Below are 27,756 nucleotides of genomic sequence, written 5' to 3'. Positions count from 1 at the left end.
TTCAGGCGCTACACACACACACACACACACACACACGCACACACAAATGAAAATGTGATTCTACAGAGATGACCAAAACACCAGACCTTTCCTCCACTGAAGTTTCTTATTATAACCTGCTTTCATAGAGCAGGAAAACATTTCCATTAAATATAGCTGAGTCTGGTACCCCCTTTAGAGTTCTGTTCCCATCACCCACATATGACAAAGAGCAGAAGGTGCTTGTTTGCATAATGTCCCATTTTCTAGATGATGCATAAACAGCTGTTTTTTTTTTTAAAGGAACTTGTGTTTTAGTAACACATACTCAAATGAATCAAATGGTTTTCTGAAATCGACTGCTGAATAGGAAAAGTTCACCAGTGTGTAAATCTGTGTTATCGTTGGGATGGGGGAAAGGTATTCACTGTTGTGGATACACAGATGATAAACGAAAGACTCAGTGCAAAGTAGTCAGAGGGGCCAAAGGATGCAGCTATTCTGGATACACTGCGTGTTCAAATTCCTTGATGCACACTTACAGAAATAAGTTCTAATCTACACTGCATGGCAGAGGAAGTGAAGAGAGTGTCATTACCTTGTGCAGGTAACCACAACTGCTGTGGGTTCATGATTGCAACTGCCTTATCACTGCCAGAAAGCATGAAGAGGGTAGGAGCTTACAAGGCTCCACCCCTAACTGAGGGGCTGCTGGGGGAGGAGAATCATTCTTCTTTGGGGTGTGGCCACTGGCATGTGCATGGCCCCAACACCCGTGTATATATGGGCAGCACTAGCTAAATTTAGTGGATGGTTATTTAAAAGGAAGAAAGAAAAGAAGGGAGGGGGCAAGAAAATGAGAGGAGGATTTGGAAACGTTCCAAGGAATGGGTGGATATGATCATATTCCATTATATACATGTGTGAAATTCTCAAAGTATAAATTAAAATTACAAATGGAGTCTTCAGTCAAAGGACAGTTCTTTAAAAACAATGACCCTTCTATCACTTCTTTTTTCTTCTTTTATGAATCATAGTTCAAAAGCAAAGCAATATCAGCTATGTGTAACAGGCATATTCTCAGGAAGACAAAGCAGAATGGAACGGCCAGAGGCAGAGCACATGGAGAAGAGGAGCTAATAGCTAAGGGTGCAAAGGTTCCATTTGGGCGATGAGACAATTATGAAAACAGTTGGCAGTGAAGCAGGGTGAAAATCCCGAATATAGCAAATGCTCTTGAACCATGCACTTAAAAATAGTTAAATGAGCTATTGGGGTGGTGGCGCGTGCCTGTAATTCCAGCACTCAGGAGGTAGAGGTAGAAGGATCAGGAGTTCAAAAACAGCCTTGACTACTTAGAAAGTTCAGGGCCAGCCTGCCTGAAACAAACAAAAGCCAACAGAAAGTTAAGTAGCAAATGTTTTATCTCTTTCTACCAAAATTACAAAAGCAAATATATAATCTATGAATCTGATTTTTTTTTTTTACTGGATTTGCCTATGAGCTTTTCTTCTTTTTAAAAAAAATCCCATCTTGGTCTGTTTCCTTTTGAATTGTTTCATAGTTGTTTTTCTTTTAGTTTCCAAAACCATCATTCTTCCTTCTCCACCCTAGGTAGATGAGCATGTCTATTTTGAAGAGAAAACGAAAGCCACAAGACACACATTTGCTCAGTTTCCTACTCTCTTCTTCATTTCTCTCTACCTACCTTGTCACTGAGGAGCATCCCACACATTGACTCCCTGCCCTGGGTACCCAATGTCATTTTTTCACTAGGTCCCTTGTCATTCTTATGACTTTAGTCTCCTCTACTCCCAATGACAAGTACAATGCAAGTTTTCCATTTTCAAACACATAACTTCTGACATCGCTTCTGCCACAAGGTGGTCTACCCCTTTCCTTTCCCAGTAACCTTCCCAGGCCATCTCTTTATCTCTCAGTCACTCCTCCACCCCCTGCCAGTTGGGTCACCCTGCCCACACTTGCCCATCTTGCTCTCTGAAAGGACCAACTGCTAATGGCAAATGTGCTGTCTTTTCTTTGTTTCTTTCCTCCGGGGTCAATCACACTTGCCAGTGCTGGCTGACTAGTCTGCTGACTCTGCAACCAGCATCTGCTTCTGTTTATAGTTAGTCTGTCTCCTCAAGGAAGTATTATGGGATGCATCTGGACTTTTAATTTACTCCACTCTAATTTCTTTCCTTCTCAAAATTTCAATGATGGTTCATCAGACTTGTTCAAGTCACTCAACAATCTCACAAGCATAGCCAAACCAAATAGGGTTTCTAGTTTTTCCTTAGATACCCATGTCTCTCTTCTCTCTCTTGTCTTGAGCAATAGAATTATTGTCTACTAAGTCTTTCAAACTAGACATATTAGAACCATCTATGAATCCCACTTTGTCCCCATCCCCCACATGTACCTATGTTACAAATTCCATACACTTTTTATCTTGCTACTTCTGTTGCATTCAACAATTACTAGTTTCAATCTGTTAGTTTGGGAATATGTTTTCCCTACATAATAGTGATAGATCTTGAGCAAATTGCCTTTTCATGTGGACTGCTTCTTTTCTACATTGGCTATGTGGCTTGTCGTCCTTAAAAATTGCTTTTTGGGGCTAGAGAGATGGCTCGGAGGGAAACATCACCTGCCACACAAGCCTGATGCGTTTGGATCCCTGAAACTCATGTGAAAAATCCTATGCAGTTGCACAGCTGCAACGTCCGAGCTCTTTAAGGTGAGATGAGACAGGAGTTGGAGATGGGAGGTGGAGACAGGAGGTGGGAACAGGAGGTGGGGACAGGAGGTAGGGACAGGAGGTGGGGACAGGAGGTGGGGACAGGAGGTGGGGACAGAAGGTGGGGACAGGAGGTAGAGAAAGGAGGTGGAGACAGGAGGTGGGGACAGGAGGTAGAGAAAGGAGGTGGAGACAGGAGGTGGGGACAGGAGAAGAAGCCATCTGGCCTTGACTGTGCCATACAACATTAAGAAAGGCCTTGCCAGACTTTATCTCAGAACAAAGGTCAAAGGCATAAAGTTGACCTTTGACCTTTACAGATGCACTGTGACATGCATGTACCTACACTCACACAGATTGCTTACACACACACACACACACACACATCCACACAAAGTTTAAGAAGGTAAAAGTTTAAAATTTGAAAATAAAGTTAACAATTACTTCCTTGTTTAGAAAAAGAAACATCTTCTTTGACCAAAATCTAAAGTCTAGACTCACGGACTACATGATCTCTTCCACACATACTTAAACTTTAAAGGGGACTCGATTGTTACTAAAGGTACACTTTCACCAGAGCGTTTATTTCTGGTTCTTAAGAGTGTGTCCTTCTAAACAGCCTCGAATTGGTTTAAAAGAACCCCGAGCCAAACAAATCTCTCCTCGCACAACTGTCAAGATGAAAACAGACGTACCATGTTTTTAAAATAAAAATAAAAAAAAGCTTAGTAAACACAGGGAGGAGGACATATGCAGAAACCCACAACGGATTTAATTTGCAAAACCACACAGTCTTAGCTCAACTAGAGTGAAGATGACTTAGATAAAAAACAACCAGAAAGCAGAGATAGAAGATACAGGGTAAACAAGGACAGCTAACGGTGAAGCAGTAAGCTTTGCTAGGGAGCAGTGTGAAGATCTGAGACACTGATTTGCTTCAAGACGCTGGAGGTGATCATTGCTCATCGGAAGAATGCCCCAACTTGTATCTATGGGAGAATTCTCACCTCGATACAGGAAGAAAAACAATACTTTTTAAGGTGAGGCTGTAGAGCCTAATTCTATATCTTGCGGCCTTTATCTTTGCATGTGAAGACATGAGGAATTTCTCAGAGATGGATTCTCTGTTTAAGATTCAAGAGAAGAGGCCAGAAGTGAATGAGGGTGGTTCCTTTCCCAGGAAGTGTTTGGAGATGGGAGTACGCTTGAATAATCACAGCCACAAAGTGGGGCGAGACACCCCCAGAAGTGACACAGGCAGAAAGTCTGAGGAGAGCAGGAAGTGAAAGCTTTTTGGTCTGAGCTTCATGAGTGGGAATTAATTAAACCATTTTGGGGTTTCTTCTGTTCATTTTTTTTTAGTTGCAAAAAAAAAAATCAGCCATAGGCAATGAAAGATTAGGGATTGAAAATGAAAGGGAGAGATAAACCTTATGCACGAGGACTACAGCTGTCATGTTAGATATAACAATATTCACATAGGAGCCAGCATTCGCTGCCCACTACTAAGAGTCAGGCCCAGCATAGTAACAAAAAAATGGAGTTAGAAAAAGAGAGCCACCCAAGGCTCTAACCCCCCTGGAGGACAGAAGACTCGCATCTGTCCGAAGATGTGTGGGTCCGGCAGATGGAAGGCCTGTTGTTTCTGTGCCACCTAATGATTCATCGGCACCATCTTGGTTTTTGTTTGTTTGTTTGTTTTGTTTTTCTTAACCATGATTTGTGGAAATGAACATGTATGAGAGGTTTTTTTCCTGAGTCATACATTTAGCAATCTAAAAGCAGACCAGGTTGCAAGAATTCCCCTGAGCTCTCCAGCCTCTGTCCGCATTTTCTGGTGCTGGCCATTACTCAGCTTTCTCTCACTGAGCTGGCGTTCACTCCATTAGTCTTCCTTTCCTGGAAGAAAGCAGGCTTCCTGAGGGCTAGCATTGTCTCTTTTTATCCCTGTATCTTTGGTATCCAAATCATGCCCAATGTGCTTAGGTGTCTGATCAACACGTGTTTAACTCATTAGACAGATATAAAATTTAAATGAAAAAATTCCCACTTTTCCCTGATTGGCTAAACCAGTCTAAGGTGCAGAGGAAATGTCAGCAGCATTAGATTTTTAAGAAGACCCATGTCCTTCAAAATTCTAGATTGGCAAAATTTCAGGCATTGGAAAAGTGTGGTGAAATTATCCAAAATATTTTATGGGAAGCAATGTTCTAAAGGTTTTCTCTCCAATAGGTTAGTTCAGTTATACTTATTTTATGCTTTTGTAAAAAATAGTTTCCTTTCATCATCTATGACTGAATATATACATCATCTAAAAGCACTGGTTGGGACCTGGGGAGATGGCTTGTTAGGGGAAGGGAAGTGCAAGCACGAAGACTGTGGGGGATCAAAGCCTGGGGGATCAGTGGGCCAGGTAGCTCCAGGTTCAGTAAGAGACCCTGTTTCAGGGCAATAAGGCAGAGATAATAATAGAGCAGGGTACCCAGTGTGCTCCTCTGGTTTCTGCATTGGCACGCACCCTCACACGTGTGCAGATACATAGGACCACATACATGATATATGCCTCCTCACATACACCAAAACAGGACACGCTAGCAATAGTGAGCCTGAATATGGCATAATGACAAAGCTAAAGGGGGGGGAGCCTTAGTGACTGCCAGATACTTGGTCCCTGCTCCCTGGAAAGAGGGCCATAAAGGTTCTCTACTTAGGCAGTTATTTATTCTAATTCATTTGCAGGGCTAATATTTTTGCATATCTATCTATCTGTCTGTCTGTCTGTCTGTCTATCTATCTATCATCTATCTATCTATCTATCATCTATCTATCTATCTATCATATATCTATTATCTATCTATCTGTGTGTGTGTGTGTATATATATATATATATATATATATATATATATATATATATATATATATATATATATATGTGAGACAAAGTCTTATATAGCCCAGGCTTGCCTGAACTCCTGGCATAACCAAGGATGACCTTGAACTTCTGAGCCTCTTTGTTCTGTCTACCAATTACAGGTGTGTGCTACCATGCTCAGAGCATTGCTGATGACTGATACTAGGCCTTTGTACATGCTCCTAAAACACTCTACCAAACAGTGGCTAACAGTTACCTTCAACTAATTGTTTGGCTTCTGAAAATTGCTCATTTTCTCAAATGTGAATACTCCATTGCGATTGTGATTTTGTTTTATAACCAATCAAAACAAAAACATAACATCATTTAGATTTTGTTTTTGGTAATGCATTTGTTTTTAATTAATTAATCACTTTTATTATGGTTTAACTAAATCTTTTTCATACAATATCTCTTATTCATGTTCTCTCCCTCTCTCAACTCCCCCCAGATCCTTCCCACCTCCTTACCTATCCAGCTGTATATTCTCTCCCTGTTCCCCTAACAAAACAAGAAACAAAATCAGCAAGAAACAGCCTCCCATAAAACCACAAAAATGAAAATAAAAAACAGACAAAAGACAAATAAGATAAAAAATGCTAAAACAAAGTAAATAAAACAAAAAATTCACAAAAAATTTATCGAGTTTATTTTGTCAATGAATGCTGGGCATTGAGGCCTGCCCTGGAGTGTTGTTCATATACTCAGTGAGAAAACATTTTTTAAAATGATGTTTTAAAATATCTGTCTGTCTACCTATCTGTCTGCCTGTCTGTCCATCTATCATGTTTATGGTATGTTGCCCGTGTGTGTGTCTGTGCACCACTTGCATGCCTGCTGCCTGTAAAGGCGAGAAGAGGGCGTCATATCCCATGGCAGCATGGGATCCCCGGAATACGTCCATGGTTGTGAGCCATCATATGGGTGCTGAAGACTGAACCTGAGGCTTTATGAATGTTGGCCAGCACGCCACCAACTGAGCTGCATCTCTAATCTCTAAAAGATGCTTTTGAAGTTAAAGACAAAAGAAATACTTCTTCAAACAAGGGTGCCTTTTTTAGTGTTTTGAATCCATGTGCTTCAGGAATCTGTTAAATCAGAAGCAACAATCACAGGAAGCATCAAAAGCTGACACAAATTCACTGATTTATATACATATGAAAATCTCCTGACTCAAAGGCAAATTAAAAAGCACTCTTAGCATGAGCTAAAATAATTCTAAGATGTCCCATAGTACATTATTTTTTCAAATTCCCAAAATATTTCCATAAAGTTCAAACTTCATGGTTATTGCTCAAGAATGTTAATCAGGCTGCATTTTCAATCATTTTAACTAAAAAATTAATAGTTCTCTGCAAGGCACCGTAACCAGTATCACACTCTCTCTGTGTGTGTCAGTGTGTGTGCATAAGGGGAAGGAAGAGAGAGAATGAGAATTTGTCTTTGCATGCTTGCGTGTGGCACTAGATAGTGAACACATGATCAACACCTGCTCAGTCACATACCCCTAGACAGAGTGAAGGAGGAAGGGAAAGTTCAGTGAGAGCCTGGCAAGAGTTTGAGAATGGGGTGAGTAAGTCTAGAAAAATGGATGAAGATTCTAAAATACAGTTCATTTTATTTACAGATTGACTCAAAGAATCTTTATGTGCAAAATCAGAAGTTTGGAATACAGTCGGAAGGAACGAAGTATACAGAGAACTGAATCAGGTTTCTGGCTATACTGGAAAGGACGCTATGTAGAGCACGAAGGTCGGGACTGAAGCAGATCTCGGCCATTAAGGAAGCGGAGAAGAGGAGCATCCTTAGCTGCTCAAAGCCACTGCTTCAAAAATAGTTTACTGTTTCATTTATATTGATATATTTATATTGTGTGTATTTATGAGCGTGTGTGCGTGTGTAAGGGTGCTTATGGAGCTCAGAGAAGATAGTCAGATCTCCTAGAGGTAGAGTTCCAGGTGGCTGTCAGTCACTTGATATGGGTGCTGGAAACGAAGCCTGGTCTACTGTTCTTTCAGGATATAATTAATGCCTCTGGGGCTTACCATGGGAACACATACAGCTGTGGTATTCACTCAGAAAGTCTCTCTCTCTCTCTCTCTCTCTCTCTCTCTCTCTCTCTCTCTCTCACACACACACACACACACACACACAGACACACACACACACAAACGAGTGAGCAGAAGTAAATTCTAGTACCTGGGAGGATAAGGCAGGAGGATTTCAAATTTTAAATCTGTTTCAATGACAATAATAATAACAAGAAAAACTCATGCATTTTAAAGAAAATGTATGGAGCTGGAGATTATGTTAAGCAAAATAAGCCAGACTCAGAAAGACAAGCATTTCATATTTTCTCTCTTGATTTTTATTCTCTAGTGTAAACTTTAGAGAAGGAGAGAAAAAAAGTAGAGGTAAAAGCAAAATAGAAACTATTAATGAAGAGGGAGGGATCAGTGAAGCGGAGGGGAAAAGGAGAGAATAAAATGTGCATGTATGACATCACAATGAAACTCATATTCTGTATAATTAATATATACCAATAGTAACTGCAAGAACAAAGAAACATAGATTACAACATCAGACCACCTGGGTCCAGCTTCCAGCTCATGACTTCGAGCAAGCTATTTAACCTTAGTTTTCCTGCCTGTAAACTCAGGATAACAATAGGACCCACCTCAAAAGTGGTTACCAGGGCTCAATGAGTCAACAGCTGTGAAGAGATAACAGCAGAACCTGGTGGGCAGGAAAAGCTGGCTACCTGGGAGTTATACCAGTTCCGATTCAGAGTCAAATGGGCAACCCTCCGTTTTTGCGGTATTTAGTAGAAACTCTTTTTCTCTTGTCAATTAGATTGCTTTCTTTATAGTCTGTTCCCCCATTCCCCAAATAAGACTAAAGAGTTCTTTCCAGGAAGATCTTTCTTGGTTGACTCTCTACTGCCACATTGCCTCTCCTCAGTTCCCCAATAATACGACATGTCAGCTAGAGTGTAGGATGCAAGTGTGTAGCCACTGGCATGCAAGCGCACAGTTCACTCTAAAGTTATTCAGTCAGTTTGGCCTAGTGAAGGTATCTGGTCAAGTGGAATAGATTGACAGCTTGGTTTGTGGAGTGTTCTCCCTTTTGGTTCCAAGTTAGGGTACTCTCCTGGGTGCTTCTTGCTTTATTCCCATAGATGCTTAGAGTCAGCTCTGATGTTAAGCCACCTCTAGTTTTTTCCATTGGTTCTTTCTTAACCTTTACCATGATTGGCATCTCTCCTGTTGAATCAATCACATGTTCTGTTCTCCTGTCCTTGTTCTGTGTCCTTCATTGCTCTGTATCATCCACTTCATTGCTCTCTGCACTCCCGTCTCAGTTCTTTGGTTTTATCTACTACTGCAAGCCCTCCCCAACCCCAGCTCTCTTTAGCACACCCATCTTCTTCCTGTTTAGGGTTTTCTGGTCTCTCTCCTTGTTACTCTGCTGCTTGGTTATGTGCCCGCAATAACTTGGCTGTACATATTTCCTGACCTCTTGTTGTATCAATGTAGGGCTCTTTGTTAAAGGAGGTCTATACTGGGGATACCTAGAGATCCTGCTCTCCCACCCAGTGGGGATGGAGCTAAGGACTGCTATGTCTGCCCAGATACCTATGTGTACAAGATGTCATGGCACACAGAGAAGGAACATGATCTGTGTGAAGTGTCAGAGGTAGCAAAAATCTCAAGGATTAGCAAATGGCCCAGTGGAAGAAGGTGAATTCTAGGTTTAAAATTCATTATGGAGCTGTATCAATGCAGGAAGTATCCTGGGAATACAATACGTGGAAGGCCATGGGACATGTGTGTGTCTGGCTCAGGAAAGACCTTGATTCACCACAGCCAGATTTTCACATGGGTTCTTGAAAAACAAACTCAGGGCCTTGTACTTACACAGCAAGCCCATCTTGAATGGCTTCGTTTGAGCAGAATCCTGCTGTGAACGATGTAATGGGTAAAACCAAAGGTTCAAACCAGAAGATACAAGAGGTCCTCTCTAGGAGATGGTGTGCTAACCGCCTTATGTTTGTGTCCGATGGTACTACAAAAATAGCTGTCTCAGCCTGCCCCATCTCAGGGCTGAGCTGTGATGCCACTCCACACTTCCCACTCCCACATCCTGCCTGCTCTGTGACCTGTTTTGGCCAATGGACATCTGTAGAAATGATAGTGTGTAACATCCTAGCTTGGACCTTACAAATCTGAGCCTTTGATTTCGGGTGTTCATAACCCTCATTTTTAGTATCCAATTGCTGTGGAAAGAAGCCAAAGGTAGGCACTTGGCAAGAATGGAGATGGGGGAGCTGTGTGGTCTTACCCTTCTAGTTGTACCCACTATGGAACCATGTGATCAGATCAGGCTACCCCCAGGACTATGACGAGTTATTAAGTCACTATGCCAGAACCACCCCCAAATTCTTGACCTGTAAAGCCACAAGCAAGTAAATTAGAGATGCTTTTAGCCACTAAGCTTGGGAAATTTGTCCCACAGAGATTGATATCCAAAGCAAGACTTGGGGTCAAGTAAATATTTGTCAAAGAAACAATAAACTGCATCCTGGACAATTCCAGAGTGCTAACCTGAGTTCACTGCCAACTTATATCACTCTGAACTTCATTCTTAAGTACTCGACAGCAAATTCCATTTCAAGCCTATGTCATACTTAACTGATTAAGACTTAAGCTTCTTAGAAATGGGCTCTTAGAAAATGCAATCCTTTGATTCCATCTTACAAAAGACTAAGAAAATGTGCATGGCACGTGGATTAAAATTCCTTGGAATTTGGATTGATTTCTTCCTTCTGGCTACTTTCAAACAAATGTTCCAACAAATTCATGCTTCACTTTTTGAACTTACAGAATGCTTGGTGATTTTTTGTTTTTCCCTTCTTAGCTCATGATTAAGAGTGTTGAGATGGACACATACCTGAATTAAAAGTGTGCAATCTCTCCCTGGGTCTCAGACAGTTAAATATAGGGGATCCAAATTATTCTTCCACAAGAAGATATTCACAGCATTTTTCCAGAAGAAAACTGGTTCTGGGCTTCCATGGACAGACCTTCTTTTTGTTCTAAACTCTCCAGCTTTTGCTCTAGGAAGAGAAGGGCTTTGTTTCTCACCTTTCCTTCCTATTGAAATGATGAAGTTAAGAATAGTGGACTGTGTTGACATTTCTCTGTGGCAGCTCTCATTGTAAGAGACTGTTAACGGGTGCATTTTACTTCATTCATTTCTGAATGATGTGCTGATTTAAACTTGGTCAAACAAGCTGCATTTTCTTCATCTTAGTAAGCAAGAGAGATGTCTTTTTTCTCCTTTGGATGGTTTACATTTTTGGACTGCTTTTCGTCACAGACCTCAGGTGCACTACAAATATTAACAGACCCCCATGACCTGGAGCTAGGAGCGAGGCTCAGAGCTGTGATCCTGTTCTTACTGGAACAACGGGGGAAGGTCAGAGGACTCCGGGGTGTGCCTTTGGCAAATACTTCAGCTGCTCTGCTTAAGAACTTGGAACTCCATGAGTGAGTTCTCATTGACTTGTTTTCATCATTAAAATAATTCTTACACAACTGTGTATTAGTATGTAGTTCTATTTCAGTGGAAGAGTCATTCAGTTTCTTCTTATGAGGGGTTATTAATGGCTGTTCTGAATATTGCTGTGAGCAGGGAATCTTCAGTGATATGGATGCTATTTTCCTTTTGTAGAAGGAAGGAATTCCCAGTTTAATTATTCAACATTAATATTCTGCTCTCTGTTCATCATCATCATTTACGTACTCACTGAGGTCATCAAGTAATCAATTTGTCTTTTTTAAAATAAAATTGGTTATTGTAACACCTCTTGTATTACCATCACTATCAACACAGTAGAAGACAACTCTTATCATAGTATTAAATGTTTTAAATTTTGTGTGTATGTGTGTGATACGTGTATGTATGTATGTGTGTGTTTATGTATGTGTTAAATACCTTACAATCTGGAGGAATTCCAAAGGCCTACGGTGACGGTTCATATTTATTGTCTAGGCGACTGGGTTTGGAAACACTTCCGGGTGTGCCTATGATGGTTTCCAGATTTAGCTAAGGAGGGAAGACTCACACTGAATGTGGCAGCACTGTCCCATTGGCTGGAGTCCCAAACTGCACAACAAGTGGAAAGTGAGCCTTGCACCAACACTCGTCCCTCTCTGCTTCCTCAGCATGAATTCATTGTGACCCGCTGCCTCATGATCCTGTGGCCGTGCCTTTAATGCCGTGGTGGACAGCACCTTCAAACCGTGAGCTCTGAGGAACCGCCTTCAGATGTTGTTTTTGCCGGGTATTTATTTATCATGGCAATGAGAAAGGTAACTGATGCACCACCTAACCGGGTGTTAATGCTGTCATCGGTATACCATCATGGCCAAGGGGGATCAAGGCAGATGAGTGACACAAGAGATGATAGCCTCCCTTCGGTCTTTCTAAAAGAGATGCTCTAACTTTGGGTGACAGTTGTTTGAATGTCCCCCCTCACTGGGAGGAAACTAAAGAGAAGTGAGCTGGAGAGAGTTTGGGAGGGGAGCAGTAGATATCCCAGCACACGGTGAACATCCAGTAGTCAGTGCCTTAAAGGCTTTTATGGATTTGGCCTGCACTAGTTTCAGGCATATTCCTTAAAACTTAGCCTGAAACATAGAACATTTGGAGTGCTTACAGGTCTTAATAAAGCTATGAAAATGTGGTATGTATTCACAGAAACCGTCATGTTTGTGACTGGAGGAAAATCAAATATGTTTCTTAATTGCAGAGGCTTTGTGTTAGGTATTTTCTTGAGAGTGCAGTCCCTCATGGATGGGAAGAAAGGGTAGCAGGAGCTTGAGATAGGTGGTCACACCCACCCACAGTCAGGTGGTAGAGGCTTCATGTCAGCAACCTCTCTCCTTTTTATCAGTCCAAGGCTCCAGCCCACTGAATGCTGTCACCCACATTTAGGTTGGTCTTCCTACCTCGGTTGACCTAATCTAGAAAGTCCCTTATATACATGGCCAGTGATTGGTCTGCCAGGTGATCCTAGGTCCTGTCAAGTTGGCAGTCAGTGTTTGCCATCACAGACTTCATGAGCTTCCTCACCTGAAATCACAGCCTCAGCTCTGTAAGACCAGAGTTAAAGCCAGAAGGGAATAGACTTGCTACATGCCCTCAGGCAGCTTATGGAGGAAGCAGTAATGGAATGAAAACATACATCATCATGGAATTCTAGCAGTGAGCTGGGGAGAAGCCGTCAAGTCTTCAGGGATACATGAAGCAGAAGAGGGAAGATGAATGAATTGTAGGTGACTCATGAAAGGCAGCGCACAGGGATGGTTAAGGCTTTTGAGTTAAGCGGGAGCAAAAAGGGATGGACTATCATGAACAAAGCAGGGGATGCAACTGGCATTTAAGGGGTCACCATACTTTCCCATGTCCCCAAAGAAAACCTTTAGACTGAGATGGTTGAAATGAAAAAGGCTGTGTCTTACACAGCAAGAAGTGTTACCTTTCTTCTGCAAGCCAATAGGAGGAGTCCTTTGGTTTGCCCTCATATGACCTTGTGCAGAGACTACTCAGGAGAGAGCTGTCACCATGAGAGCACATCACCTCTGTGTACCATTGTGACCCAGCCTTTCATGTCAGGAATAAATACTGGCTCTGACCTTACTCCATCTCTGCTTTGTGGGTACCAGGGATCTGGAATAGTGTATTCTACTACCTCTCTCCCTCTGTGTCTCCCTCTCCCCGCCCCCTAGAGAACTGCTTCCTTCCTACCTGCCCTTCCCTTTCCCCTTCTTTCCCTTTCTGTCCTATCCCTCCCTCCCCACTCATTATTACTCGGATTTATTTTTAATATTCTTTGAAATACTTTTTCCTTTTTCCTCTTTTCATTTCATGTTTGTGGTTATTCTATGTTTGAATCATATAAACAGAATTTTAAAAAATCCATGTGTGTGTGTGTGTGTGTGTGTGTGTGTGAGAGAGAGAGAGAGAGAGAGAGAGAGAGAGAGAGAGAGAGAGAGAGGGAGGGAGGGAGGGAGGAAGGGAGAGAGAGAGAGAGAGAGAGAGAGAGAGAGAGAGAGAGAGAGAGAGAGAGAGAGGACAGAAAGTGGGGACTGAACCTATATGTGGAGGTCAGGGGAATTCTGGGAGTCAGTTCTTGCCTTCACTGTGTTTTGGGAGAAGGGTCTTGCTTCTTCACTTACTCCTGGCTAGCTGGGGATTTTTTGGAGTATGTGTGTGTGTGTGTGTGTGTGTGTGTGTGTTATTTCATTTGTTTTTTTCCTTTGTACATACCAAATACCCAAACTCTTGAATTTATTCCTTTATTCTAAACTGCCAGGTAACTATGATTTCATTTTGAAGATTCAAAAAAAAAATCCCTTAAGATCTTTTAAATTTTAGGTTAGAAAGTATTTCCTCCACTTAGTCCTTTTTAGAAATTAACATAACTTCTGGTTGTCAGGACGTCTGATTTTATGTTTTCCTTATTTCTTTGTCCTTTGGCTTATAGTGTATTTTCACATTTAAATGTTTCTTTTCCTTTCTCTACCCTCCCTACTGTCCTTGATTTTTTTTCTTTTTTCAATGTCAGGGTTGAGGCCTTGACTAGATAAGTGCTCTGCCACTGACCTATGCCCCAGCCCCCAGGTTTCTGAGACAGGGTGTCCATGTGTAGCCCGAGGCTGGCCTTTAACTCCTGTCTCCTCCTCCTTCCTAAATTCTAGGCATAGACTACTGGGCCCAATTAGGGCCTTTAATTTCTTGATCATCTTTAATATTTTCTTTTTCTTTTTTTATTGGCATTTTAATTGTCAGCAAAGTGAGATGCAAAAAGTTGACAGAGAAAGACAGAACAACACATATAAGAGGAGACAAAACTTTTTCTTGTAGCTGGTCTATTCCTTTTTATCATAAGAGTCACTAATAACAGATTTGTGAAGGGTTCATACCATAAATGTTTCCTACACCTTGAGCTAGGAGTTTTAGTGGAATTTATCCAGAAGATTCCAGAAACTCACAGATAAAAGTTTCCAGGAAAATAGTGCTTCTGTTTGTGCAAACATTTAGATCACATTTGACCCATTTCTTCTAACACAATGGATAGGCCCCAGGACATTGCAGATTGTAGACCTTATGGCCATTTATTTATCTCATGAGTCTTTCTCGATACTCTCATTTATCAGATACATGGGCATATATTAGAGATGCAATGAGCGACAAGAGACGATGTTGACTCAGTGTTTGTTCAGGCAATAATACCAGGGGCAACTAAAGGCAAACAAATGTATCTATCCCCCAGTGCTGTTACTGCTAACAAGTATAAACTGGTTGCTACAGGCTACATACTCTGCTAAGTACCTTTGAGAGATGATCTGACAGACGCTTTGAATCCTCCTAGAAGGAAAGCAAATTCTGGTCTACAGGATCACAAAAAGCCAGCAGGAAGAGATGATTATGTGAAGTATGAGGTGCATAGGAATTCGAGAAAAGAGAGGTCAGAGGCTAGCAGAGTGGACCACATGGCAAGCTTGGGTCCACATAGGGTCGCTGAGGTATTTAATGAGGCTCTAACTTGGGAGGAATGTGATGTATATGGCCAGAGAAGAAAGGATTAGAACCTCCTGCGTCTGTTAAGGAGGTTAGGTTTCACCCAAAAAGCACTGGGTATCCATGGAAGAACTTAAAGCAGAAGGGTGGGACACCCAGACTTGGGTGTAGAAGGCTGCTTCCTGCTGCAGCATGGAGAACCATCAAGAGTAATGAAGACTAGTGAGGTATTTCAGGGTGGAGGCAGCAGAAGTGAGAAAGGGTGGAGTGAGGAAGCAGATGTCCAAGCGGGTAAACTAACAAACCCTGACTCTAGCTGAGCCCTGGACATGGAGGAAGGAGACAGAGGTGAACACCCAGATTCTAGGACCATCACGGTGGTCCAAGCCAACTTCTGAAGCCAAGTCCATAGTATTATGATCTCAATATTTTACCACATGCTCTCTGTAGTCAGGATGAAAAGCAGGGATGGCTTTCCATTCTATAGGATCAGGATAATAATCTGAGCTCATGTCCCAACACAAAGCTGAAATTTGACCCTTGCACTCACATTGCAAGTCTTTGAGTCTATGTTCTCATGAAAAATGGAAAGACTGGCCCAAGACCCATTTACCATTAAAAACAACATCTTAGAGTTTAAGGAAGCTTTGTTGGTTAAGCAGTCAGGCATTTCAGACAGTTCAGCTTATGTGACAATGCAGATTGCCCTCACAATACTTTCTTGGCTTGTCTTTCTCCTTAAAGCAGTGATTCTCAACCTTCCTAATGTTGTGACTCTTTTAATTCAGTTCCTCATGTTGCAGCGACCTCCCCAGTCATACAATTATTTTCATTGCTACTTTATAACTGTAGTTTTGCTATTGTTATAAACCATAATGTCAATATCTGATATGCAGAATATCTAATATGCAACCCCTGTGAAAGGGTCATTTGAACTACCAAAGGGGTCGTGATCCATAGATTGAGAATCACTGGTCTAAAGCAAGCTACTTATTCTAGAGATAATGTACCTTGATGACATGGGGTGAATCGTAGTAGGTGGAAATCAGGCACTAGATACACACACGCATTAAAAAAAAGTCTCTTTTGTGTACATTTCAGGTTCTCCAGGCTGAGCTTTTCTAGAGTCAGAACCATTGCCCGCTCCATCAAATGTGAAAAGACAGCTTGCTTGCCTTTCACTGGCTAAAGCAACTGCACAAAACACTAAGTCTCCCTGCAAATGCACACAATGCTAAGTCTCCCCGCAAGTGCGCACAACGCTGTCTCTCCTACATGTGCACACATTGCTAAGCCTCTCCACAAGTGTGTACAACAGTAAGGCTCTCCACAAGGCCAAGGATACCTGACTAGAACTGAAAGCCACAGGTAGAGAAACTGAGCATTAGCAGAGCTCTTCTTGTGCTTAGAGTGTGGCCAAGAGCTCTGTGGGCCTTAAAGGAGGGTTGCTGTAGGGATTAAGGAGTTGGGAAAGGGTTTGCACTGCAAGCATGAGGATCTGAGTTTGGTTTCTTTGAATCCATGTAAGAAATCCCAGTGTTGGCAGCATCTGTCTGTAATTCCAGCACCGGAGAGGCGGGGCCAACAGGAGCCTTGGAGCTGGCTGGCTAGCTAGGCTAACGGACTCAATCAGTTTGGGGGTTCAGTGAGACATTTTGTCTGAATAAACAGGGAAGAAGACATCCATTGTTGACTTCTGACTTCCAGAAACCCAAATGTTGGGCACATGCACACATCTACACAAGCAATGCTCTCTCTTTCTCTCCACATATAACCACATTCATATGCCACACACACACACACACACACACACACACACACACACACACGGACATAAACACACATGCATTCATGCAACCAACCCCTTCTCCAAAGGAAGTTAACTCTACTGATCAGGGTTCCCAGGAAAGCTGGGTTTTTAGCTGTCGCACTAGTTTAGTTATTAATAACGTCCCCTTGCATTCTCAAAAGTGCTCCAGGCTGGACACTTAACGATAGTTAACCTTTCCAGCTCTACCCATGAGTGACACACTCACCTGACCTGGGAAGCATTTGCCAGTTTTTACAGTGTCACCGCCACTCATTCATTCAAGTAGGGAGAACGAGACTCCTAAAAGTTAGTTAATTAAGGTTCATTGACAAACTGGTAAGGGATGCTGGTTCGCCCTGCTCACACCCCCTCGTGTGCTAGACTCCCATCCTGCTGTGCTAGGACACCTGTGGGCTGCAGGGCCACTCAACAAATGCTGTTCCTATCTTTTGTAAGACTCACCTGGGTCACTAACCCTTTAGGTGTTAGCGGAGCTAACACTGACAGCTCTGGGATACTCAGACACCCCAAGTGTTGGCGCTCTTATAAGACTGCCCTCAATATAACATAGACATTGTCATTCTGTGAACATCTATTAGGAGCCTGTGTCACCTGCTGTAGCGACCGGGACTAAACTACAGTCTTTGTAGAGAGGCCAGGCAGGAAATAGGCGGATAAGATAGTTGCATCCTCACAAAGACGCTCAGCCCCATAAGTACTTTTCATATACTTTCCACTCAGAGTTACTGAGAACTGGTACCATGGGCTTTCATTCTTCATGGCATTCACTTCTGCATTAGAAGGTCCTGCATGAAGATTGGGACAAAAGCGTTCAGTTTGCCTTTTAGGAGCCCCTCCCGGTCATGATTTCCTGCTCTGTCAGAGCTTCATGAATAGGAGTCCTTCCAGTGAATTTGAGCTAGCACAAGGCATGTAAATACAAGATGAGACAGGAGAAATAACGGAGTGAGGGATAGCCCTGCCTGACAGATCCCTGGAACTGGGCAGCTAATGATCTGATTTAAAGTTAATTAGTTAGCACACCAGGCCTGTTTGGATGACTATAATCAAAAGCAGAAAATCGCAATGGTTGGCTAGGACTAAGAGTGATTAGAACAGTGTAGCGTCATTGGTGGGGATGCAAAGTGGTCCAACAGTAACGAAAACATCGCAGTGTTTCCTTATAATTCTTAAATGTGTACAGAATTGCTGGCCAATTCAGAAATTCCCAAAAGGAAGCAATAGCAACATCTCCAACATGTTTACACATTTACTTAGACAGTTAACACTGCATTGTCAATCCAGTGGGATAAGAATCACCTAGAAGACAAATCTCTGGCATATCTAGCGATGTTTAACTGAGGAGGGGAGATGCACTCTGAGCATGTGCAATGCCAGCCTATGGGTGGAGTCTCAGAATGAGCAGAAATGTGAAAGGGAGTAAGGCATCAGGCCCCATCACTCTCTGCTTCTTGTCTATGGATGCAACATGACCAGTCACCCCGCGCTCTGCCGCAGACCCGTTCCTGACATAATGAACTATACCTTCAAGCCATGAGCCAGAACAAATGCTTCCTTCTTTAAATTGTGTTTGAGAGATACTTGGTCATAGCAACAAGAAAGGGATAACACACCTGCCTTTTTGCAGCCCTATCTGCAACAATCAAAGGTGGAAGCAACTGCTCCAACCTTCAGCCGACTCATAGTTAAGCAAATATGGCACAGACACACACTGAGAACAGTCAATCTTTAAAAACAGGAAATGTTGAACATTTGCTGTAATATGGATAGAGAAGACTGAGTGGAAGAAGCTAAGTGAAAATGGTCAGTCAATAAAAGACAGATTCTTTTACAAGCATACTTACATAAGGTGCCTCGACAAAGCTAGCAAGTAGAATTGTGGTTCCCAGGAGCTGCAAAGTGGGGAATGGGAAGTTAGGTGCTTTGTGTATGGTTTTGTAAGACAGCAAGCACTCCATGGGGCTTGTCTAGAGAGATAGTTCAGTGGGTAAGAAGCTTCCTAGGCAAGTGTGAGGGCCTGGGTTCCTATCCCCAGGACCCACATAAAAAGCCAGAACAACTCCATGCTCCTATAAACCCAGCACTGGGGGCCAAGGGTGGAGATAGGGAGACTCCCAGAACTCATTAGGTCAGCCAGCCTCTTTCAAAGACTGAGCTTTTTGCTCAGTGAAAGACCTTGCCTCAAGGCAGTAACATGGAGAATAATTGAGGAGAGCACCTGATGTCCCACTCTGGCCTCTACATGTATGAGAAAGGGTGCATGGACACACAGTCGTGTGTACGCCACATGAAACACATCCCATATACACAAAAGAAAAGGACTTAATGGACGGAAGTGATGATCACACAATGCCATTGACTCTGACCCTGAAAAGTGGTTAAGAGGGGGCTGGCAAGAAGGCTCGGTGGTTAAGAGCACTTTCTGCTCTTTCAGAGGATTCTACTTCAGTCTCAGATGATCCAATACCCACTCTGGCCTGCATGTGGTTTATAGACAGGTATGCAAACAAATCACTCATACACATAAAATAAAATAAATCCTTTTTAAGAGATTAAAATGGTCAGTTTTGTATGCATTTTTCAATTGGTACATGGCTTGACATGCAGCTTACAACAGGTCTTAGTTGTCAGTCAAACTTGGCTCAACCTCTTGCAAGTTATCAAACCTGGGCACATGACTCAGCTCTCCTCATCCTCAGCTTCCTCTTCTGAGTGCTGGGATTACAGGCACACAGTGCCACGGCTGGTTTATGTAGTGCCTAGGATGGAACCCAGGACTTCCTGCATGCCAGGTAGGAACACTACCAACTAAGTCACATCCCCATCTTAAACTCTGTTGCTTTTGTTTGTTCTGGTTATGATTCAAAAGCTATCACTTTCTAGCAACTTATAAGGGTTTTAATTAAATGAAAACTTAACCCCAGAGCAGACATCTATGATTCTGGACTCAAATGAGATAGCTCCAACATCTGAGACTTTGAACTTTCAATCCCCACCCCTAAGATTACGTTGAGATGACACAGTAGTCAGAATCTGACTGTGTACAAATATCTGCCAGGTTAAGATGAAAGAAGGCTCTAACCTTGCCAAGAAACAGCTTTTAATTCACTTTTCTGGCTTTACATCATGTGTTTCTGTAAATCTCTCACGACTTTTGTATTAACTACTGGAATAGATTTGAACAGGTTAGGCTGGCTGCAAGGATGCTTAGAAATGAGATGCTTGAAGTCTTAAAATAATGACTGGGGTGAAGAAGAGTGGGCTTCCGTCATAAATGGAATATCTGTATCACACCTCCTCCCTACCAGGGTAGGGGTCATCATGGGATAGGGGACAGAAAGACTGTAGGATACACAGGATATGACAAATAGGGAAAAGCCAGTCTTTGAAACATAACAGAATTGCTACTCTAAAAATGTTACAGCAACGCTGGCTGCCAGGACAATCTCTGCACAAGGTGAAGTCAGTGCAGGACATCACAGCAAGGAAGAAGAGGAGGTCACCAGCACCCTCTTCACCAAAGGAGTTATTGGCAGTTAATGGCCCCAAGGAGAATGAGGATCAGTTGTGGCCCTTAGTGGGCTATAAAAAAATACAGATTGAACAGGTTATATTTAGGAATATATATGTTTATACATATATACATGCAATAACAATTAATGAAAAAAAAAGACCATGAAATTGAAGGAGAGTGGGGAGGGACATATGAGAGGGTCGGGGGGGAGGAAAGAGAGGGAGAGATATTTTAATCATATTATAATCTCAAAAACAAAACAGGAAGAAGCACATGAAGTTGAGGGAGTTCTGGGATTAGTCTGGGAGTTGCTGGGGAGGAGCAGAGGTGAATATGACCAGAATACATTGTAAGGATGTGAAATTCTCTAATAAAAATACTGTATTAGAAGGACTGGATGAACTTAATATGATCTTATGCTATCATAAGACTAACCTTATTACTTTTAATTACAAATTTAATTTGGTGTTTTTTTTGTGTGTGTGTGTGTGTATTTCCCACAGCTGTGTCATAGGCATTTTTTACTATATCATAAAGATACCACCTAAGGTCTGGAGTTGTGGTGTTCACTTGAAATCCCAACACTTTGGAGGTAGAGGCAAGAGGATCAAGTGTTCCAGGTGAGTTTGAAGCCAACCTGAGCTACATGAGACCCTGTCTCAAACCAAAACCAAAACAATGTGTCATATTTAAACTGATTTAGAGGAAATTATTTTTGAAACGTAAATAATCCTATGGAAAAGAAATCACCTAAAGCCAAATACAAGTTTATAGCAAGCTGTTACATTTGGTTAATACTTGAGCAACATTCATGGGGCAAACAGCATTAAAAATTAAATCATTAAATACTTTAAAAAATAGGGGTTCTAATTAGTACTGCTTCCTACTTTAAAGAAAGGCAAACACACCATAATTAATGCTGCATCAGAAGAAGGTTTACTCCCAGTCCCTGAAATGATAGACTTAGACCAGAAGCTCACATTCCTAAAAGAAAATCCTGGGTCCTGACTCCAGGGACATCATTATACAGAACTCTGGTCTTTTCCACAGATGAGAGAAGGGATTATGTCATACTAGAATGAGAAATCTTTATAGAAATGAGCAAAGGCCAAAGCTCTCTATTTCAGAGAGCTTCCAAGGCCTGCTGTGAACAAGAGGAGTAGAAAAGGCGTGTTGAGAAAGATCTTTGAGGTTCTGTAAAAGCTAGGTTTAAAACGGTGAATGGCATCCCCAAAGCCCTTGGGAGAAAGGACAGAACAGTCACAGAGGCTGCACTGTGGGCTGCACATACAGTGTACACAGAGGCTGCACACACAGTGTACACAGAGGCTGCACACACACAGTGTACACAGAGGCTGCACACACAGTGTACACAGAAGCTGCACACACAGTGTACACAGAGGCTGCACACACACAGTGTACATAGAGGCTGCACACACAGTGTACACAGAGGCTGCACACACACAGTGTACACAGAGGCCCCACTGTAGGAAGCAGTGCTGGTGGAAGAACAGGTGTTGGGAGTCTGCCCAGGGCGCAGTGCCATCCTTAGCCTCCACAGCATAAGGCCATGAAGAGTCAACCAAGCATAACATCAGGCAGTAGGGATCTTCCCAAGAAGTTTGCATTTTTAAAGTGTAGATGACAATCTTGGGACTGGGAATTAAAAACTACGGATGCCAGTAAGGTTACCGTTGGGACAGGCAGTAAGAGTTGCTAAGGGGCAGGGTGAGGAGAGACAAAGCAGCAGTGATAAAACCTAAAACAAAACCTCTTCATTTAAATCGAATTGTTGAACTTGCAGGGACCTGTGCAGGTTTCAGATCTTCCTAGGCCACATCACCGAATATATGTTCATTCAGTCAGTGAAAGAAACAGCCTAACGAGATCTTTCTGTGGTAGACACCTGCATCAAACAATGGCACTGATCTCTGAGGGATTTTAAACAGCTGTGCATAGACTTCAAAAGTAATTTGCAACCAAATTAGTAAATGTCACCCTTCTTCCCACAAGACACAGCATTTTTTTAAAAGAGAGGAAGCATCCGCAGTAGGCCTACCATTTTACACATTATCAAAGATAAGTTGGGTGTGTGTGTGTGTGTGTGTGTGTGTGTGTGTGTGTGTGAAGATGGTGATTCACAAGGTTGGGGTGCGGAGTGGGGTGAGGCCCTCAAGGTCCGAGAAATAGGTCTTCTCTGGAAACCAGAGGAAAGAGGCAGTGGTGGGACTGGCTTCTTAGGCAAACAAAGGAAAGGAAAGGAAAGGAAAGGAAAGGAAAGGAAAGGAAAGGAAAGGAAAGGAAAGGAAAGGAAAGGAAAGGAAAGGAAAGGAAAGGAAAAAGTGTGTGGAGCCAAGCTCTTGCTTTCTTGATGCCTGCCCGAGTCCTGAGACTTTAAATTCTCTTTACTAAATGAAAGGGACAAATGGGTACAAGCTGAGAAGGCAAAACCAGACTCCCTCGATCTGGTCTGAGGTTCATCACACAATTCCAGTCTCGGTTTGCCTTCTCCAAAGGCACCTGCAGCTTGAAGGACTGGGCTTGGGCACAAACGGTCCATTTTTCCACTGACAGCCGGAGAGCCCAGTCTTGCTCTCTCCACCCTCCCATCTCCACACACACACAGTTGTGCCACCACTGAATAATCTTTTATTAGCACCACATCCAGCTCACAGAGTGGCAGGACAGCCCAGAGAACAGGACAGCCCAGTGACGCTCCCCTTACACAACACCCCAGAAGCACCAAGGTTCAGCCAGACATTAGACCTCTCGTCACAACCACAGGGAGCCACTGAAGCCACCCCTTGCACATTGATAATTCTGGCTCTTCAAACTCCAGGGGAACAAAGAGGTTACACGCAACAAACTATGTTTTGTTAACAACAAAACCCTCAAGGCTGGAAAACAATCCCTTTCTCAAAGTTATAGGAATGGATATCCCAACTTTAAAAAAACAAACAAAAACTTTAAACCCACCTCTGACTCCTGGGGGGAAAAACCCAAAAACTAAAGCAAAACTAATCTAGTGTGTCAACAAATTCCCAGAAAACGAGGTGTACTCTTTGGATAGGTCACTAGCTCCAGAAAACACTTCTTACAAGAATAAAGATATTTCCCCCCCCCCCCCAGAACACATAAAGTTACCACTGTTTTCCTTTTCCTTGCCTGCCTTTCCTCGTGCTAAGGAAAAGCAGAGTGAAGAAGGAAGTGCCCCTCCATCCCTGACCCCAGCCTCCAACTGGTCAAGGTCGCCACTAAGCAAGAAACCATGGACAGGGGAGCCCCAAAGTTTGCTTTTTTCGATTTCGTTCTCACCCCTGCTTATCCGGACAACCCTCTGCTCTTTCCTGGAACAGTTGCAAGGGACACCTTAGTGACCCTTCGGGCCCCAGTCCTTGGCACCTCAGTCCGCTTTCTCTTCGGGGGTGACTTGGGACCCCGGGTCCTACCTGGTGTCGCGGTCGCGGTCCCAGCGCAGCGCCGCCGCTGTTGCTCCGATGGCGGGGATTGGCGCGGGGCCTGGTGACCCGAGGGTGCTCCAGGCGGGCGACACCGGCCAGAGGGCGCTCGCCACGCCGGCTCAGGGACGCGCGCCTGGTTGCGTTCTGCCAGCGCTCTCTGCCTTTCTCCTGCTGGTCCTGTCCCCACCCTCCATCCTCACGCCTCACTGGCCACTTGTCGCTCCGCTGCGACTGGGACCTGGAGGCTGCGGGAGGCCTGGGTGGTACAGTCCCGGGCGGGGAGCGACGCCGCAGCCACAGGCAGCACCGAGCAGCTCGGACGCTACAGCCTCAGCCACGGGAGTACCAGGAAGGGGGGCGCGAGAGCAGTCTCTTCTCACTGAACTCAAAAACCATAAATGAGCTGCCAGTGGGAAGGGCCAAGGTCGCTGATAGAAAGAAGTGTTTTATTTAATCCTTTTTACATCACAAAGGATTGGCAAGCGTTGCTTTTTGTTTTGGTTTGTTTTTTAATTACCCACGGAGCGTGTTTGGGCACAGTTTTGTCCTGCGATAGAGGCTTCTTAATTGCGATTACGACTCATCTGCGATTTTGCTTTTCTGGACTGCTGTGAACTTCACGGCTCTCCAGCATCAGTGCACTTTTCTTTTCAGGAGTTTTTACACCATGTTGCTAATTTTCATGATGATCCTAAAGAATATCGATAATAAAGGGTGGTGGATTTTCCCCATACTCAATGGAATATTTTTATTCCTGTGGTAGTGGAAGGCCAGATTAGTATAAGAAATTAAATAATAATCTGTCCTTCTTCCCACCTTCTCTCTGTTCTCAATTAACAGACTTCTGATTACTGACGTACAGAATGCCATCTTTTAAAAAAACCCTAAGGTACGACAGTTTCAGCTTCTAATCTACAAATGAAACAGACTTGGAAGAGCTTAGGGATTTTATTAAGTGATACTCGGGGCTGTGTTAAGAAGCCACGTATGGTAACTCTTTTCTCTAATAAATATGAACCCATCATAGCCAATGGACCCTTTTAAAAGGGTACCAAACACTTGGTCAAAATTAGCCCGCTTTGCTATTTGTTGATACTCAAGCACTGAATTGTCCCACAAGTCAGGATCTTAAAATACAGAGGCTGCGCTTCCAGCCCTAAGGTATAATGGCAGTCTCATCAGGACATCACCAGAGCCTGGCACATCGTAAGCCTTCGCTATATTTTGGTGGTTACATTTGGCAGAAAAAGTGTGTCATGGCTGGGAACAAGGTCACAGAGCTAGAAGAATGGTTCCCACTTCAGCCTGCATCTGTGTCTGTGACCATTGAGGATTCCCTCGTTCAAAGGCAGTTTGCCTGACTTCTCCAGCAGGCCTTTAGTGGAACCTGTTGGGTTGGGGAGAAATGGCAGAGTGGTCACATAGCTGTGCCTAGAAGGCAGAAAACATTCGATTCTCCATGACTATGTTTCTCCCTGCATATTTTAGGAGACTAAATACATGCAGGGCCTCAGGGAAGTTTTTATGCCCTCTTAATAATTTTGAAGACACTTAACACTGCTACGGGTTAGACTTGGAGTCTTGTTGATGCCAGGAAAGCACTTACCACTGTGCTACATCCCCAGCCTCACACTATAATCGGAGATTAGTTGCTTTTAAAAGGCTACAAAGGGTGACGATGTTGGCAACATAGTAAATATTTATATATGGTAGAATCTGTGGAGGGAAGATTTAGGTACATTGTTAATTTTTTCTTCATAATCTAAAGAAGTTTCAAACGTTTCTACCACCATCATCTCCACTTAACACATGAAAATAATGTTTGGAAATATTACATAGTATACTCAGAAGTGCACAATTTAGAAGGGTTAGTATCAGGAATCGAATCCTGGGAGATCTTTAGCATGCATCTTAAGCACTGCTAAATGCTACCCCCATCCCGACAGCACTGATTTTAGTGTTTGCCTTCCATCTCTGAAGACATCTGGGTTTGGCAGGCCTGTGATATTCGAATGTCCTATAACCGTAGAGTTCATCAACAGAAGTTCATTATCCTGATCGCTGGATCCTCTGAGATTGGATCCTCTCATATATTACAGGAAAAGAATGATTTTGTTTTGTTCTTGAAAGTGTTTTAAAAACGAAATCATGGAACTGTCTTTTTGGCCTATGTGGGGTGGGGTGGGAACCTGCAGACTGACCTCTGTGTGCTGCAGGAAGGACCACCTCTCTGTTTCCCCCGGCTGCAGAGCTTTTCCTGTCTCCCTTGCTTGAGAGCACATGACTGATGCTCAGAATTCTCCACACCTTTGTTTCCTGGAAGAGGAAATGGCATTTCCGGGAGAGGACGGTGTGTGGGTGGCTAGATTCTACCCATTTTGTTAAAAACACCCCAAACTTTCAGTTGTGTGCTTCTTTTCTCCTTCACTGTCTGTCCTAAAGTTTCCCGGAATTGCTGAGTACAGGATGAAGCCAGTTACTTCATTCCAGCAGGGAAAGATGCAATCTGACTCCAGACCCTGAGAACTAAAGAATGAGCCATTCCAGACTTCTTCCTGGACCTGTTGGAACTTGGCAAAGAAGCCAGGCATCACTTTGCTTTTCTCTCGGACTTAGTTGATGACTGAGGCTTCATCTCTTATGGAAACCACCTCTTGTGCTTTCTGTGGGATTGGCCTTTCATAAGGGATTCAGGATAGAGCGCACAAAGAACATGTCCTAGTTTGAGCCTCAATTTGGAGAAGAATGGTATTTCGGAGAAGTAGGATGTGGCAAACACAGTCAACTTGAGGACAGTGCCACGAGACAAGAACATTTCTCTCTACAGAAAACCACTGTGTGGAGAACATCAATCCGGATGATTTTGTGAAGACTTTGGCACCCAGACATCCTCTTTTCAGAGCCTGGCAGAGACTGTTTGCACAGTGGCCTACCTTAGTCTCCTGAAGGACATGGAGGACGGTGAACTACTTTAACCAAAGGCTCAAGTAACATGTAAATTTATTCAGAACGTGTGAGAGCTATGGATAGGTAAAAGTGACAGAGGCAAGAGCAAAATTGGGCATTTTTGTTGGGAGTAACTGAACTCTAGTTCCTGGGGTTTATTTGTTTGCTTAATTTTGTTTGGTTCTTTGGACAGAGTGTTATGAGGCCCTGGCTGGCCTCAGACTCATTACATAGCTGAGGAGGATCTTGAACTTCTGATCCTCCTGACGGCTAATTCCCAAGTGCTGAGTCTACAAGCTTGCATCTCCAGTTGCTGGTGATGATGAGGATGCTGTCAGCTTTGCAGACTAATCTGGAACAGTGAAAGATGAAGGCAATTCAATCTCTGATAATAAAAAAGTGGTTATATTTTTTAAAGCTTCATTATTTGGATATTTATTCATTCTACATGCTTAGTGAGGTTGAAGGACTTTATAATCATGGGCAAGGTAAGGCATGTAGGTATTATTTTTTCATTTAAGAAGAAGACGATGGTGATGAGGAGCTGCTAGCTGATGCTGACCGTGCCTTTCCTGTGTGTGTCAGGGTTTGGGGTCTTGTAAAAAGCCCCTGACATGTGTAAAATCCTCTTTATTTTATGGATAATACAGTACATCCATGAAGTCTAAACAAATAATTTCCTAAATTCGTATAACCAACTTGACCCTCAAACTCATGATAAACTTCCCATCATACCACAGAACTAAGACAAGCGTTGAGATTACATCCTGGCTCAAATCAGTAAAA

The 27,756-nt window shown here is 43.0% G+C and overlaps 1 protein-coding gene across 1 annotated transcript in view; it reads right to left on the bottom strand.

Moving 5' to 3' along the window:
• The window catches only part of Prkcq (protein kinase C theta), a 133,525-nt gene extending 109,365 nt beyond the window's left edge, over positions 1–24,160 (bottom strand). The window contains exon 1 of the mRNA XM_038333649.2: positions 24,013–24,160. The gene's annotated coding sequence lies outside the window, so the exon portion shown is untranslated. The remainder of the gene's footprint in view (positions 1–24,012) is intronic.
• Positions 24,161–27,756: the final 3,596 nt, after the last annotated feature.

Source organism: Arvicola amphibius, chromosome 6, assembly GCF_903992535.2.
Source record: "Arvicola amphibius chromosome 6, mArvAmp1.2, whole genome shotgun sequence".
Classification (NCBI taxonomy): domain Eukaryota; kingdom Metazoa; phylum Chordata; class Mammalia; order Rodentia; family Cricetidae; genus Arvicola; species Arvicola amphibius.
Note: the sequence above shows the minus strand (reverse complement) of the source record. Positions and strands in the feature narration are given on the sequence as shown.